General features: G+C 36.0%; 7 non-coding genes across 7 annotated transcripts; all 7 read right to left on the bottom strand.

Annotated features, from left to right (window-relative positions):
* Window positions 1–933: 933 nt before the first annotated feature.
* Window positions 934–1,006, bottom strand: TRNAH-AUG (transfer RNA histidin (anticodon AUG)). The gene has a single exon. It is a non-coding gene; the product is annotated as a tRNA-His (tRNA).
* Window positions 1,007–2,668: 1,662 nt separating this feature from the next.
* On the bottom strand, window positions 2,669–2,741 carry TRNAH-AUG (transfer RNA histidin (anticodon AUG)). The gene has a single exon. It is a non-coding gene; the product is annotated as a tRNA-His (tRNA).
* Window positions 2,742–7,297: 4,556 nt separating this feature from the next.
* Window positions 7,298–7,370, bottom strand: TRNAS-ACU (transfer RNA serine (anticodon ACU)). Its single transcript has one exon. It is a non-coding gene; the product is annotated as a tRNA-Ser (tRNA).
* Window positions 7,371–9,611: 2,241 nt separating this feature from the next.
* TRNAR-ACG (transfer RNA arginine (anticodon ACG)) lies at window positions 9,612–9,684 on the bottom strand. The gene has a single exon. It is a non-coding gene; the product is annotated as a tRNA-Arg (tRNA).
* A 1,084-nt stretch (window positions 9,685–10,768) lies between these two features.
* On the bottom strand, window positions 10,769–10,841 carry TRNAG-ACC (transfer RNA glycine (anticodon ACC)). Its single transcript has one exon. It is a non-coding gene; the product is annotated as a tRNA-Gly (tRNA).
* A 1,084-nt stretch (window positions 10,842–11,925) lies between these two features.
* TRNAQ-UUG (transfer RNA glutamine (anticodon UUG)) lies at window positions 11,926–11,998 on the bottom strand. The gene has a single exon. It is a non-coding gene; the product is annotated as a tRNA-Gln (tRNA).
* A 3,979-nt stretch (window positions 11,999–15,977) lies between these two features.
* Window positions 15,978–16,050, bottom strand: TRNAR-ACG (transfer RNA arginine (anticodon ACG)). The gene has a single exon. It is a non-coding gene; the product is annotated as a tRNA-Arg (tRNA).
* Between the last annotated feature and the right edge of the window lie 64 nt (window positions 16,051–16,114).

Genomic DNA, 16,114 nt, shown 5'->3' with positions numbered 1-16,114 from the left:
TTGTGACTGCTAAAAGATATTTCAAAAATGTGATGAACTTACTCAGAAGGAAGCCCAAACATTCTTCTTTCCTGAATTCTAGAATTTATGTCAAATTCCCAGTACTTTAGTACAATAATTCACAATTAAATTATTCAAAGCATGTTAAGATAGCTTTATAATAAGCATTAAACACAAATAGTGCAAGCACCTTCAAAGAATCTGCTTACTTTCTGAAATTTTCTTAAGATTCAGTATTGTGAAAAAATGGATGATTGAGAAACAAAATCATAATGCCATGACTCATTTTCGAACCGTGGTTGCTGCGGCCACAACGCAGAGTACTAACCACTGTACAATCATGGAAATATAAGCAATCCAGGTAGGAATTGAACCAACAATCTTCTGATCCGTAGTCAGACGCGTTATCCATTGCACTACCGGCCCAGATGTCTTGTAGTAATTGAAGTGTCTTTCCTGTTTTTGAGCCTGTTTTCAGAGTTTTATGGTTATTGAAGTATATACAGAATCACATTTTGGAAATTGACTGTACACTATCTGCAGGGATTGTTTCCCAAAAACGTTTTAGGTAAAATAATAATTGTGACTGCTAAAAGATATTTCAAAAATGTGATGAACTTACTCAGAAGGAAGCCCAAACATTCTTCTTTCCAGAATTCTAGAATTTATGTCAAATTCCCAGTACTTTAGTACAATAATTCACAATTAAAGTATTCAAAGCATGTTAAGATAGCTTTATAATAAGCATTAAACACAAATAGTGCAAGCACCTTCAAAGAATCTGCTTACTTTCTGAAATTTTCTTAAGATTCAGTATTGTGAAAAAATGGATGATTCAGAAACAAAATCTAAATGCCGTGATCCGGATTCGAACCGGGGTTGCTGCAGCCACAACGCAGAGTACTAACCACTATACGATCACGGCAATTTAAGCGAGCCAGGTAGGAGTCGAACCTACAAACTTATGATCCATAGTCAGACACGTTATCCATTGCGCCACTGGCCCAGGTGCCCTGTAGTAATTGAAGTGTCTTTCCTGTTTTTGAGCCTGTTTTAAAGTTTTATGGTTATTGAAGTATATACAGAATCACATTTTGGAAATTGACTGTACACTATCTGCAGGGATTGATTCCCAAAAACGTTTTAGGTACAATAATCCTTGTGACTGCTTAAAGATCTTTCAAAAATGTAATGAACTTACTCAGACAGAGCCCAAACATTCTTCTTTCCTGAATTCCAGAATTTATGTCAAATTCCCAGTCCTTTATTAAAATAATTCACAATTAAATTATTCAAAGCATGTTAAGATAGCTTTATAATAAGCATTAAACACAAATAGTGCAAGCACCTTCAAAGAATCTGCTTACTTTCTGAAATTTTCTTAAGATTCAGTATTGTGAAAAAATGGATGATTGAGAAACAAAATCAAAATGCCGTGACCTGTTTTCGAACCGGGGTTGCTGCGGCCACAACGCAGAGTACTAACCACTATGCGATCAAAGCAATATAAGCAAGCCAGGTAGGAGTCCAACCTACAATCTTCTGATCCGTAGTAGGACGCGTTATCCATTGCGCCACTAGCCCACGTGTTTTGTAGTAATTGAAGTGTCTTGCCTGTTTTTGAGCCTATTTTAGAGTTTTATGGTTATTGAAGTATATACAGAATCACATTTTGGAAATTGACTGTAGACTATCTGCAGGGATTGTTTCCCAAAAACGTTTTAGGTAAAATAATAATTGTGACTGCTAAAAGATATTTCAAAAATGTGATGAACTTACTCAGAAGGAAGCCCAAACATTCTTCTTTCCTGAATTCTAGAATTTATGTCAAATTCCCAGTACTTTAGTACAATAATTCACAATTAAATTATTCAAAGCATGTTAAGATAGCTTTATAATAAGCATTAAACACAAATAGTGCAAGCACCTTCAAAGAATCTGCTTACTTTCTGAAATTTTCTTAAGATTCAGTATTGTGAAAAAATGGATGATTGAGAAACAAAATCAAAATGCCGTGACCCGGATTCGAACCGGGGTTGCTGCGGCCACAAAGCAGAGTACTAACCACTATACGATCACGGCAATTTATGCGAGCCAGGTAGGAGTCGAACCTACAAACTTATTATCCGTAGTCAGACACGTTATCCATTGCGCCACTGGCCCAGGTGCCCTGTAGTAATTGAAGTGTCTTTCCTGTTTTTGAGCCAGTTTTGGAGTTTTATGGTTATTGAAGTATATACAGAATCACATTTTGGAAATTGACTGTACACTATCTGCAGGGATTGTTTCCCAAAAACGTTTTAGGTACAATAATCCTTGTGACTGCTAAAAGATCTTTCAAAAATGTAATGAACTTACTCAGACAGAGCCCAAACATTCTTCTTTCCTGAATTCCAGAATTTATGTCAAATTCCCAGTCCTTTAGTACAATAATTCACAATTAAATTATTCAAAGCATGTTAAGAAAGCTTTATAATAAGCATTAAAAACAAATAGTGCAAGCACCTTCAAAGAATCTTCTTACTTTCTGAAATTTTCTTAAGATTCAGTATTGTGAAAAAATGGATGATTGAGAAACAAAATCAAAATGCTGTGACCTGTTTTTGAACCTGGGTTGCTGCGGCCACAACGCAGAGTACTAACCACTATACGATCACGAAAAGATAAGCAAGCCAGGTAGGAGTCAAACCTACAATCTTCTGATCCATAGTCAGACGCGTTATCCATTGCGCCACTGGCCCATGTGTTTTGTAGTAATTGAAGTGTCTTTCCTGTTTTTGAGCCTATTTTCAGAGTTTTATGGTTATTGAAGTATATACAGAATCACATTTTGGAAATTGACTGTACACTATCTGCAGGGATTGTTTCCCAAAAAAGTTTTAGGTAAAATAATAATTGTGACTGCTAAAAGATATTTCAAAAATGTGATGAACTTACTCAGAAGGAAGCCCAAACATTCTTCTTTCCTGAATTCTAGAGTTTATGTCAAATTCCCAGTACTTTAGTACAATAATTCACAATTAAATTATTCAAAGCATGTTAAGACAGCTTTATAATAAGCATTAAACACAAATAGTGCAAGCACCTTCAAAGAATCTGCTTACTTTCTGAAATTTTCTTAAGATTCAGTATTGTGAAAAAATGGATGATTGAGAAACAAAATGAAAATGCCGTAACCCGGATTCGAACCGGGGTTGCTGCAGCCACAACGCAGAGTACTAACCACTATACGGTCATGGCAATTTAAGCGAGCCAGGTAGGAGTCAAACCTACAAACTTATGATCCGTAATCAGACACGGTATCCATTGCCCACTGTCCCAGGTGTCTTGTAGCAATAGAAGTGTCTTTCCTGTTTTTGAGCCTGTTTTAGAGTTTTATGGTTATTGAAGTATATACAGAATCACATTTTGGAAATTGACTGTACACTATCTGCAGGGATTGTTTCCTAAAAAAGTTTTAGGTAAAATAATCCTTGTGACTGCTATAAGATCTTTAAAAAATGTGATGAACTTACTCAGACAGAGCCCAAACATTCTTCTTTCCTGAATTCCAGAATTTATGTCAAATTCCCAGTCTTTTAGTACAATAATTCACAATTAAATTATTCAAAGCATGTTAAGATAGCTTTATAATAAGCATTAAACACAAATAGTGCAAGCACCTTCAAAGAATCTGCTTACTTTCTGAAATTTTCTTAAGATTCAGTATTGTGAAAAAATGGATGATTGTGAAACAAAATCAAAATGCTGTGACCCATTTTCGAACCTTGGTTGTTGCGGCCACAACGCAGAGTACTAACCACTGTACAATCATGGAAATATAAGCGAGCCAGGTAGGAATTGAACCAACTATCTTCTGACCCGTAGTCAGACGCGTTATCCATTGCACTACCGGCCCAGTTGTCTTGTAGTAATTGAAGTGTCTTTCCAGTTTTTGAGCCTGTTTTCAGAGTTTTTATGGTTATTGAAGTATATACAGAATCACATTTTGGAAATTGACTGTACACTATCTGCAGGGATTGTTTCCCAAAAACGTTTTAGGTACAATAATCCTTGTGACTGCTAAAAGATATTTCAAAAATGTAATGAACTTACTCAGACAGAGCCCAAACATTCTTCTTTCCTGAATTCCAGAATTTATGTCAAATTCCCAGTCCTTTAGTAAATAATTCACAATTAAATTATTCAAAGCATGTTAAGATAGCTTTATAATAAGCATTAAACACAAATAGTGCAAGCACCTTCAAAGAATCTGCTTACTTTCTGAAATTTTCTTAAGATTCAGTATTGTGAAAAAATGGATGATTGAGAAACAAAATCATAATGCCGTGACCCATTTTCGAACCGTGGTTGCTGCGGCCACAACGCAGAGTACTAACCACTGTACAATCATGGAAATATAAGCGAGCCAGGTAAGAATTGAACCAACAATCTTCTGATCCGTAGCCAGACGCGTCATCCATTGCGCCACTGGCCCACGTGTTTTGTAGTAATTGAAGTGTCTTTCCTGTTTTTGAGCCTATTTTCAGAGATTTATGGTTATGGAAGTGTATACAGAATCACATTTTGGAAATTGACTGTACACTATCTGCAGGGATTGTTTCCCAAAAACGTTTTAGGTAAAATAATAATTGTGACTGCTAAAAGATATTTCAAAAATGTAATGAACTTACTCAGAAGGAAGCCCAAACATTCTTCTTTCCTGAATTCTAGAATTTATGTCAAATTCCCAGTACTTTAGTACAATAATTCACAATTAAATTATTCAAAGCATGTTAAGATAGCTTTATAATAAGCATTAAACACAAATAGTGCAAGCACCTTCAAAGAATCTGCTTACTTTCTGAAATTTTCATAAGATTCAGTATTGTGAATAAATGGATGATTGAGAAACAAAATCAAAATGCCGTGACCCGGATTCGAACCGGGGTTGCTGCGGCCACAACGCAGAGTACTAACCACTATACGATCACTGCAATTTAAGCGAGCCAGGTAGGAGTCGAACCTACAAACTTATGATCCATAGTCAGAAACATTATCCATTGCGCCACTGGCCCAGGTGCCCTGTAGTAATTGAAGTGTCTTTCCTGTTTTTGAGCCTGTTTTAAAGTTTTATGGTTGTTGAAGTATATACAGAATCACATTTTGGAAATTGACTATACACTATCTGCAGGGATTGATTCCCAAAAACGTTTTAGGTACAATAATCCTTGTGACTGCTAAAAGATCTTTCAAAAATTTAATGAACTTACTCAGACAGAGCCCAAACATTCTTCTTTCCTGAATTCCAGAATTTATGTCAAATTCCCAGTCCTTTATTAAAATAATTCACAATTAAATTATTCAAAGCATGTTAAGATAGCTTTATAATAAGCATTAAACACAAATAGTGCAAGCACCTTCAAAGAATCTGCTTACTTTCTGAAATTTTCTTAAGATTCAGTATTGTGAAAAAATGGATGATTGAGAAACAAAATCAAAATGCCGTGACCTGTTTTCGAACCGGGGTTGCTGCGGCCACAACGCAGAGTACGAACCACTATACGATCAAGGCAATATAAGCGAGCCAGGTAGGAGTAGAACCTACAAACTTATGATCCGCAGTCAGACACGTTATTCATTGCGCCACTGGCCCAGGTGCCCTGTAGTAATTGAAGCGTCTTTCCTGTTTTTGAGCCAGTTTTGGAGTTTTATGGTTATTGAAGTATATACAGAATCACATTTTGGAAATTGACTGTACACTATCTGCTGGGATTGTTTCCAAAAACGTTTTAGGTAAAATAATCCTTGTGACTGCTTAAAGATCTTTAAAAAATGTGATGAACTTACTCAGACAGAGCCCAAACATTCTTCTTTCCTGAATTCCAGAATTTATGTCAAATTCCCAGTCCTTTAGTACAATAATTCATAATTAAATTATTCAAAGCATGTTAAGATAGCTTTATAAGAAGCATTAAACACAAATAGTGCAAGCACCTTCAAAGAATCTGCTTACTTTCTGAAATTTTCTTAAGATTCAGTATTGTGAAAAAATGGATGATTGTGAAACAAAATCAAAATGCTGTGACCCGTTTTCGAACGGGGGTTGCTGCGGCCACAACGCAGAGTACTAACCACTATACGATCAAGGCAATATAAGCGAGCCAGGTAGGAGTCGAACCTATAATCTTCTGATCCGTAGTCAGACGCGTTATCCATTGCACCACTGGCCCACTTGTTTTGTAGTAATTGAAGTGTCTTTCCTGTTTTTGAGCCTATTTTCAGAGTTTTATGGTTATTGAAGTGTATACAGAATCACATTTTGGAAATTGACTGTACACTATCTGCAGGGATTGTTTCCCAAAAACGTTTTAGGTAAAATAATAATTGTGACTGCTAAAAGATATTTCAAAAATGTGATGAACTTACTCAGAAGGAAGCCCAAACATTCTTCTTTCCTGAATTCTAGAATTTATGTCAAATTCCCAGTACTTTAGTACAATAATTCACAATTAAATTATTCAAAGCATGTTAAGATAGCTTTATAATAAGCATTAAACACAAATAGTGCAAGCACCTTCAAAGAATCTGCTTACTTTCTGAAATTTTCTTAAGATTCAGTATTGTGAAAAAATGGATGATTGAGAAACAAAATCAAAATGCCGTGACCTGTTTTCGAACCGGGGTTGCTGCGGCCACAACGCAGAGTACGAACCACTATACGATCAAGGCAATATAAGCGAGCCAGGTAGGAGTCGAACCTACAAACTTATGATCCGCAGTCAGACACGTTATCCATTGCGCACTGGCCCAGGTGCCCTGTAGTAATTGAAGTGTCTTTCCTGTTTTTGAGCCTGTTTTCAGAGTTTTATGGTTATTGAAGTATATACAGAATCACATTGTGGAAATTGACTGTACACTATCTGCAGGGATTGTTTCCCAAAAATGTTTTAGGTACAATAATCCTTGTGACTGCTAAAAGATCTTTCAAAAATTTAATGAACTTACTCAGACAGAGCCCAAACATTCTTCTTTCCTGAATTCCAGAATTTATGTCAAATTCCCAGTCCTTTATTAAAATAATTCACAATTAAATTATTCAAAGCATGTTAAGATAGCTTTATAATAAGCATTAAACACAAATAGTGCAAGCACCTTCAAAGAATCTGCTTACTTTCTGAAATTTTCTTAAGATTCAGTATTGTGAAAAAATGGATGATTGAGAAACAAAATCAAAATGCCGTGACCTGTTTTCGAACCGGGGTTTCTGCGGCCACAACGCAGAGTACTAACCACTATACGATCAAGGCAATATAAACGAGCCAGGTAGGAGTCGAACCTACAATCTTCTGATCAGTAGTCAGACGCGTTATCCATTGCACCACTGGCCCACGTGTTTTGTAGTAATTGAAGTGTCTTTCCTGTTTTTGAGCCTATTTTCAGAGTTTTATGGTTATTGAAGTGTATACAGAATCACATTTTGGAAATTGACTGTACACTATCTGCAGGGATTGTTTCCCAAAAACGTTTTAGGTAAAATAATAATTGTGACTGCTAAAAGATATTTCAAAAATTTGATGAACTTACTCAGAAGGAAGCCCAAACATTCTTCTTTCCTGAATTCTAGAATTTATGTCAAATTCCAAGTACTTTAGTACAATAATTCACAATTAAATTATTCAAAGCATGTTAAGATAGCTTTATAATAAGCATTAAACACAAATAGTGCAAGCACCTTCAAAGAATCTGCTTACTTTCTGAAATTTTCTTAAGATTCAGTATTGTGAAAAAATGGATGATTGAGAAACAAAATCAAAATGCCGTGACCTGTTTTCAAACTGGGGTTGCTGCGGCCACAACGCAGAGTACTAACCACTATACGATCACGTCAATTTAAGCGAGCCAGGTAGGAGTAGAACCTACAAACTTATGATCCGCAGTCAGACACGTTATTCATTGCGCCACTGGCCCAGGTGCCCTGTAGTAATTGAAGCGTCTTTCCTGTTTTTGAGCCAGTTTTGGAGTTTTATGGTTATTGAAGTATATACAGAATCACATTTTGGAAATTGACTGCACACTATCTGCTGGGATTGTTTCCAAAAACGTTTTAGGTAAAATAATCCTTGTGACTGCTAAAAGATCTTTAAAAAATGTGATGAACTTACTCAGACAGAGCCCAAACATTCTTCTTTCCTGAATTCCAGAATTTATGTCAAATTCCCAGTCCTTTAGTACAATAATTCACAATTAAATTATTCAAAGCATGTTAAGATAGCTTTATAAGAAGCATTAAACACAAATAGTGCAAGCACCTTCAAAGAATCTGCTTACTTTCTGAAATTTTCTTAAGATTCAGTATTGTGAAAAAATGGATGATTGTGAAACAAAATCAAAATGCTGTGACCCGTTTTCGAACGGGGGTTGCTGCGGCCACAATGCAGAGTACTAACCACTATACGATCAAGGCATATAAGCGAGCCAGGTAGGAGTCGAACCTATAATCTTCTGATCCGTAGTCAGACGCGTTATCCATTGCACCACTGGCCCACTTGTTTTGTAGTAATTGAAGTGTCTTTCCTGTTTTTGAGCCTATTTTCAGAGTTTTATGGTTATTGAAGTGTATACAGAATCACATTTTGGAAATTGACTGTACACTATCTGCAGGGATTGTTTCCCAAAAACGTTTTAGGTAAAATAATAATTGTGACTGCTAAAAGATATTTCAAAAATGTGATGAACTTACTCAGAAGGAAGCCCAAACATTCTTCTTTCCTGAATTCTAGAATTTATGTCAAATTCCCAGTACTTTAGTACAATAATTCACAATTAAATTATTCAAAGCATGTTAAGATAGCTTTATAATAAGCATTAAACACAAATAGTGCAAGCACCTTCAAAGAATCTGCTTACTTTCTGAAATTTTCTTAAGATTCAGTATTGTGAAAAAATGGATGATTGAGAAACAAAATCAAAATGCCGTGACCTGTTTTCGAACCGGGGTTGCTGCGGCCACAACGCAGAGTACGAACCACTATACGATCAAGGCAATATAAGCGAGCCAGGTAGGAGTCGAACCTACAAACTTATGATCCGCAGTCAGACACGTTATCCATTGCGCACTGGCCCAGGTGCCCTGTAGTAATTGAAGTGTCTTTCCTGTTTTTGAGCCTGTTTTCAGAGTTTTATGGTTATTGAAGTATATACAGAATCACATTGTGGAAATTGACTGTACACTATCTGCAGGGATTGTTTCCCAAAAATGTTTTAGGTACAATAATCCTTGTGACTGCTAAAAGATCTTTCAAAAATTTAATGAACTTACTCAGACAGAGCCCAAACATTCTTCTTTCCTGAATTCCAGAATTTATGTCAAATTCCCAGTCCTTTATTAAAATAATTCACAATTAAATTATTCAAAGCATGTTAAGATAGCTTTATAATAAGCATTAAACACAAATAGTGCAAGCACCTTCAAAGAATCTGCTTACTTTCTGAAATTTTCTTAAGATTCAGTATTGTGAAAAAATGGATGATTGAGAAACAAAATCAAAATGCCGTGACCTGTTTTTGAACCGGGGTTGCTGCGGCCACAACGCAGAGTACTAACCACTATACGATCAAGGCAATATAAGCGAGCCAGGTAGGAGTCGAACCTACAATCTTCTGATCCGTAGTCAGACGCGTTATCCATTGCACCACTGGCCCACGTGTTTTGTAGTAATTGAAGTGTCTTTCCTGTTTTTGAGCCTATTTTCAGAGTTTTATGGTTATTGAAGTGTATACAGAATCACATTTTGGAAATTGACTGTACACTATCTGCAGGGATTGTTTCCCAAAAACGTTTTAGGTAAAATAATAATTGTGACTGCTAAAAGATATTTCAAAAATTTGATGAACTTACTCAGAAGGAAGCCCAAACATTCTTCTTTCCTGAATTCTAGAATTTATGTCAAATTCCAAGTACTTTAGTACAATAATTCACAATTAAATTATTCAAAGCATGTTAAGATAGCTTTATAATAAGCATTAAACACAAATAGTGCAAGCACCTTCAAAGAATCTGCTTACTTTCTGAAATTTTCTTAAGATTCAGTATTGTGAAAAAATGGATGATTGAGAAACAAAATCAAAATGCCGTGACCTGTTTTCAAACTGGGGTTGCTGCGGCCACAACGCAGAGTACTAACCACTATACGATCACGTCAATTTAAGCGAGCCAGGTAGGAGTAGAACCTACAAACTTATGATCCGCAGTCAGACACGTTATTCATTGCGCCACTGGCCCAGGTGCCCTGTAGTAATTGAAGCGTCTTTCCTGTTTTTGAGCCAGTTTTGGAGTTTTATGGTTATTGAAGTATATACAGAATCACATTTTGGAAATTGACTGTACACTATCTGCTGGGATTGTTTCCAAAAACGTTTTAGGTAAAATAATCCTTGTGACTGCTAAAAGATCTTTAAAAAATGTGATGAACTTACTCAGACAGAGCCCAAACATTCTTCTTTCCTGAATTCCAGAATTTATGTCAAATTCCCAGTCCTTTAGTACAATAATTCACAATTAAATTATTCAAAGCATGTTAAGATAGCTTTATAAGAAGCATTAAACACAAATAGTGCAAGCACCTTCAAAGAATCTGCTTACTTTCTGAAATTTTCTTAAGATTCAGTATTGTGAAAAAATGGATGATTGTGAAACAAAATCAAAATGCTGTGACCCGTTTTCGAACAGGGGTTGCTGCGGCCACAACGCAGAGTACTAACCACTATACGATCAAGGCAATATAAGCGAGCCAGGTAGGAGTCGAACCTATAATCTTCTGATCGGTAGTCAGACGCGTTATCCATTGCACCACTGGCCCACGTGTTTTGTAGTAATTGAAGTGTCTTTCCTGTTTTTGAGCCTATTTTCAGAGTTTTATGGTTATTGAAGTGTATACAGAATCACATTTTGGAAATTGACTGTACACTATCTGCAGGGATTGTTTCCCAAAAACGTTTTAGGTAAAATAATAATTGTGACTGCTAAAAGATATTTCAAAAATGTGATGAACTTACTCAGAAGGAAGCCCAAACATTCTTCTTTCCTGAATTCTAGAATTTATGTCAAATTCCCAGTACTTTAGTACAATAATTCACAATTAAATTATTCAAAGCATGTTAAGATAGCTTTATAATAAGCATTAAACACAAATAGTGCAAGCACCTTCAAAGAATCTGCTTACTTTCTGAAATTTTCTTAAGATTCAGTATTGTGAAAAAATGGATGATTGAGAAACAAAATCAAAATGCCGTGACCTGTTTTCAAACTGGGGTTGCTGCGGCCACAACGCAGAGTACTAACCACTATGCGATCACGTCAATTTAAGCGAGCCAGGTAGGAGTAGAACCTACAAACTTATGATCCGCAGTCAGACACGTTATCCATTGCGCCACTGTCCCGGGTGCCCTGTAGTAAGTGAAGCGTCTTTCCTGTTTTTGAGCCAGTTTTGGAGTTTTATGGTTATTGAAGTATATACAGAATCACATTTTGGAAATTGACTGTACACTATCTGCTGGGATTGTTTCCAAAAACGTTTTAGGTAAAATAATCCTTGTGACTGCTAAAAGATCTTTAAAAAATGTGATGAACTTACTCAGACAGAGCCCAAACATTCTTCTTTCCTGAATTCCAGAATTTATGTCAAATTCCCAGTCCTTTAGTACAATAATTCACAATTAAATTATTCAAAGCATGTTAAGATAGCTTTATAATAAGCATTAAACACAAATAGTGCAAGCACCTTCAAAGAATCTGCTTACTTTCTGAAATTTTCTTAAGATTCAGTATTGTGAAAAAATGGATGATTGTGAAACAAAATCAAAATGCTGTGCCCCGTTTTCGAACCGGGGTTGCTGCGGCCACAACGAAGAGTACTAACTACTATACGATCTCAGCAATTTAAGCGAGCCAGGTAGGAACTGAACCAACAATCTTCTGATCCAAAGTCAGACGCGTTATCCATTGCGCCACCGGCCCAGTTGCCTTGTAGTAATTGAAGTGTCTTTCCTGTTTTTGAGCCTGTTTTCAGAGTTTTATGGTTATTGAAGTGTATGCAGAATCACATTTTGGAAATTGACTGTACACTATCTGCAGGGATTGTTTCCCAAAAACGTTTTAGGTAAAATAATCCTTGTGACTGCTAAAAGATCTTTAAAAAATGTGATGAACTTACTCAGGAAGAGCCCAAACATTCTTCTTTCCTGAATTCCAGAATTTATGTCAAATTCCTAGTCCTTTAGTACAATAATTCACAATTAAATTATTCAAAGCATGTTAAGATAGCTTTATAATAAGCATTAAACACAAATAGTGCAAGCACCTTCAAAGAATCTGCTTACTTTCTGAAATTTTCTTAAGATTCAGTATTGTGAAAAAATGGATGGTTGAAAAACAAAATCAAAATGCGGTGACCTGTTTTCGAACCGGGGTTGCTGCAGCCACAACGCAGAGTACTAACCACTATGCGATCAAGGCAATATAAGCAAGCCAGGTAGGAGTCGAACCTACCATCTTCTGATCCTTAGTCAGACGCGTTATCCATTGCGCCACTGGCCCACGTGTTTTGTAGTAATTGAAGTGTCTTTCCTGTTTTTGAGCCTATTTTCAGAGTTTTATGGTTATTGAAGTATATACAGAATCACATTTTGGAAATTGACTGTAGACTATCTGCAGGGATTGTTTCCCAAAAACGTTTTAGGTAAAATAATAATTGTGACTGCTAAAAGATATTTCAAAAATTTGATGAACTTACTCAGAAGGAAGCCCAAACATTCTTCTTTCCTGAATTCTAGAATTTATGTCAAATTCCAAGTACTTTAGTACAATAATTCACAATTAAATTATTCAAAGCATGTTAAGATAGCTTTATAATAAGCATTAAACACAAATAGTGCAAGCACCTTCAAAGAATCTGCTTACTTTCTGAAATTTTCTTAAGATTCAGTATTGTGAAAAAATGGATGATTGAGAAACAAAATCAAAATGCCGTGACCTGTTTTCAAACTGGGGTTGCTGCGGCCACAACGCAGAGTACTAACCACTATACGATCATGTCAATTTAAGCGAGCCAGGTAGGAGTAGAACCTACAAACTTATGATCCGCAGTCAGACGCGTTATTCATTGCGCCACTGGCCCAGGTGCCCTGTAGTAATTGAAGCGTCTTTCCTGTTTTTGAGCCAGTTTTGGAGTTTTATGGTTATTGAAGTATATACAGAATCACATTTTGGAAATTGACTGTACACTATCTGCTGGGATTGTTTCCAAAAACGTTTTAGGTAAAATAATCCTTGTGACTGCTAAAAGATCTTTAAAAAATGTGATGAACTTACTCAGACAGAGCCCAAACATTCTTCTTTCCTGAATTCCAGAATTTATGTCAAATTCCCAGTCCTTTAGTACAATAATTCACAATTAAATTATTCAAAGCATGTTAAGATAGCTTTATAAGAAGCATTAAACACAAATAGTGCAAGCACCTTCAAAGAATCTGCTTACTTTCTGAAATTTTCTTAAGATTCAGTATTGTGAAAAAATGGATGATTGTGAAACAAAATCAAAATGCTGTGACCCGTTTTCGAACGGGGGTTGCTGCGGCCACAACGCAGAGTACTAACCACTATACGATCAAGGCAATATAAGCGAGCCAGGTAGGAGTCGAACCTATAATCTTCTGATCCGTAGTCAGACGCGTTATCCATTGCACCACTGGCCCACGTGTTTTGTAGTAATTGAAGTGTCTTTCCTGTTTTTGAGCCTATTTTCAGAGTTTTATGGTTATTGAAGTGTATACAGAATCACATTTTGGAAACTGACTGTACACTATCTGCAGGGATTGTTTCCCAAAAACGTTTTAGGTAAAATAATAATTGTGACTGCTAAAAGATATTTCAAAAATGTGATGAACTTACTCAGAAGGAAGCCCAAACATTCTTCTTTCCTGAATTCCAGAATTTATGTCAAATTCCTAGTCCTTTAGTACAATAATTCACAATTAAATTATTCAAAGCATGTTAAGATAGCTTTATAATAAGCATTAAACACAAATAGTGCAAGCACCTTCAAAGAATCTGCTTACTTTCTGAAATTTTCTTAAGATTCAGTATTGTGAAAAAATGGATGGTTGAAAAACAAAATCAAAATGCGGTGACCTGTTTTCGAACCGGGGTTGCTGCAGCCACAACGCAGAGTACTAACCACTATGCGATCAAGGCAATATAAGCAAGCCAGGTAGGAGTCGAACCTACCATCTTCTGATCCTTAGTCAGACGCGTTATCCATTGCGCCACTGGCCCACGTGTTTTGTAGTAATTGAAGTGTCTTTCCTGTTTTTGAGCCTATTTTCAGAGTTTTATGTTTATTGAAGTATATACAGAATCACATTTTGGAAATTGACTGTAGACTATCTGCAGGGATTGTTTCCCAAAAACGTTTTAGGTTAAATAATAATTGTGACTGCTAAAAGATATTTCAAAAATGTGATGAACTTACACAGAAGGAAGCCCAAACATTCTTCTTTCCTGAATTCTAGAATTTATGTCAAATTCCCAGTACTTTAGTACAATAATTCACAATTAAATTATTCAAAGCATGTTAAGATAGCTTTATAATGAGCATTAAACACAAATAGTGCAAGCACCTTTAATAGAATCTGCTTACTTTCTGAAATTTTCTTAAGATTCAGTATTGTGTAAAAATGGATGATTGAGAAACAAATTCTAAATGCCGTGACCCAGATTCGAACCGGGGTTGCTGCGGCCACAGCGCAGAGTACTAACCACTATACGATCATGGCAAATTAAGCGAGCCAGGAAGGAGTCGAACCTACAATCTACAGATCCTTAGTCAGACACGTTATCCATTGCCCACTGTCCCGGGTGTCTTGTAGTAATAGAAGTGTCTTTCCAGTTTTTGAGCCTGTTTTCAGAATTTTATGGTTATTGAAGTATATACAGAATCACATTTTGGTAATTGACTGTACACTATCTGCAGGGATTGTTTCCCAAAAACGTTTTAGGTAAAATAATCCTTGTGACTGCTAAAAGATCTTTAAAAAATGTGATGAACTACTCAGACAGAGCCCAAACATTCTTCTTTCCTGAATTCCAGAATTTATGTCAAATTCCCAGTCCTTTAGTACAATAATTCACAATTAAATTATTCAAAGCATGTTAAGATAGCTTTATAATAAGCATTAAACACAAATAGTGCAAGCACCTTCAAAGAATCTTCTTACTTTCTGAAATTTTCTTAAGATTCAGTATTGTGAAAAAATGGATGATTGAGAAACAAAATTGTAATGCCAAGACCCATTTTCGAACTGGGGTTGCTGCGGCCACAACGCAGAGTACAAACCACTATACAATCATGGAAATATAAGCGAGCCAGGTAGGAATTGTACCAACAATCTTCTGATCCGTAGTCAGACGCATTATCCATTGCCCCACCGGCCCTGTTGCCTTGTAGTAATTGAAGTGTCTTTCCTGTTTTTGAGCCTGTTTTCAGAGTTTTATGGTTATTGAAGTATATACAGAATCACATTTTGGAAATTGACTGTACACTATCTGCAGGGATTGTTTCCCAAAATGTTTTAGGTACAATAATCCTTGTGACTGCTAAAAGATCTTTCAAAACTGTAATGAACTTACTCAGACAGAGCCCAAACATTCTTCTTTCCTGAATTCCAGAATTTATGTCAAATTCCCAGTCCTTTATTAAAATAATTCACAATTAAATTATTCAAAGCATGTTAAGATAGCTTTATAATAAGCATTAAACACAAATAGTGCAAGCACCTTCAAAGAATCTGCTTACTTTCTGAAATTTTCTTAAGATTCAGTATTGTGAAAAAATGGATGATTGAGAAACAAAATCAAAATGCCGTGACCTGTTTTTGAACTGGGGTTTCTGCAGCCACAACTCAGAGTACTAACCACTATACGATCAAGGCAATATAAGCGAGCCAGGTAGGAGTCGAACCTACAATCTTCTGATCCGTAGTCAGACGCGTTATCCATTGCGCCACTGGCCCAAGTGTTTTGTAGAAATTGAAGTGTCTTTCCTGTTTTTGAGCCTATTTTCAGAGTTTTATGGTT

Source organism: Taudactylus pleione, unplaced genomic scaffold, assembly GCF_031769625.1.
Source record: "Taudactylus pleione unplaced genomic scaffold, aTauple2 ptg000551l, whole genome shotgun sequence".
NCBI lineage: Eukaryota > Metazoa > Chordata > Amphibia > Anura > Myobatrachidae > Taudactylus > Taudactylus pleione.
The sequence above is the reverse complement of the archived record's forward strand: the minus strand, read 5'-3'. Positions and strand labels throughout refer to the sequence as shown.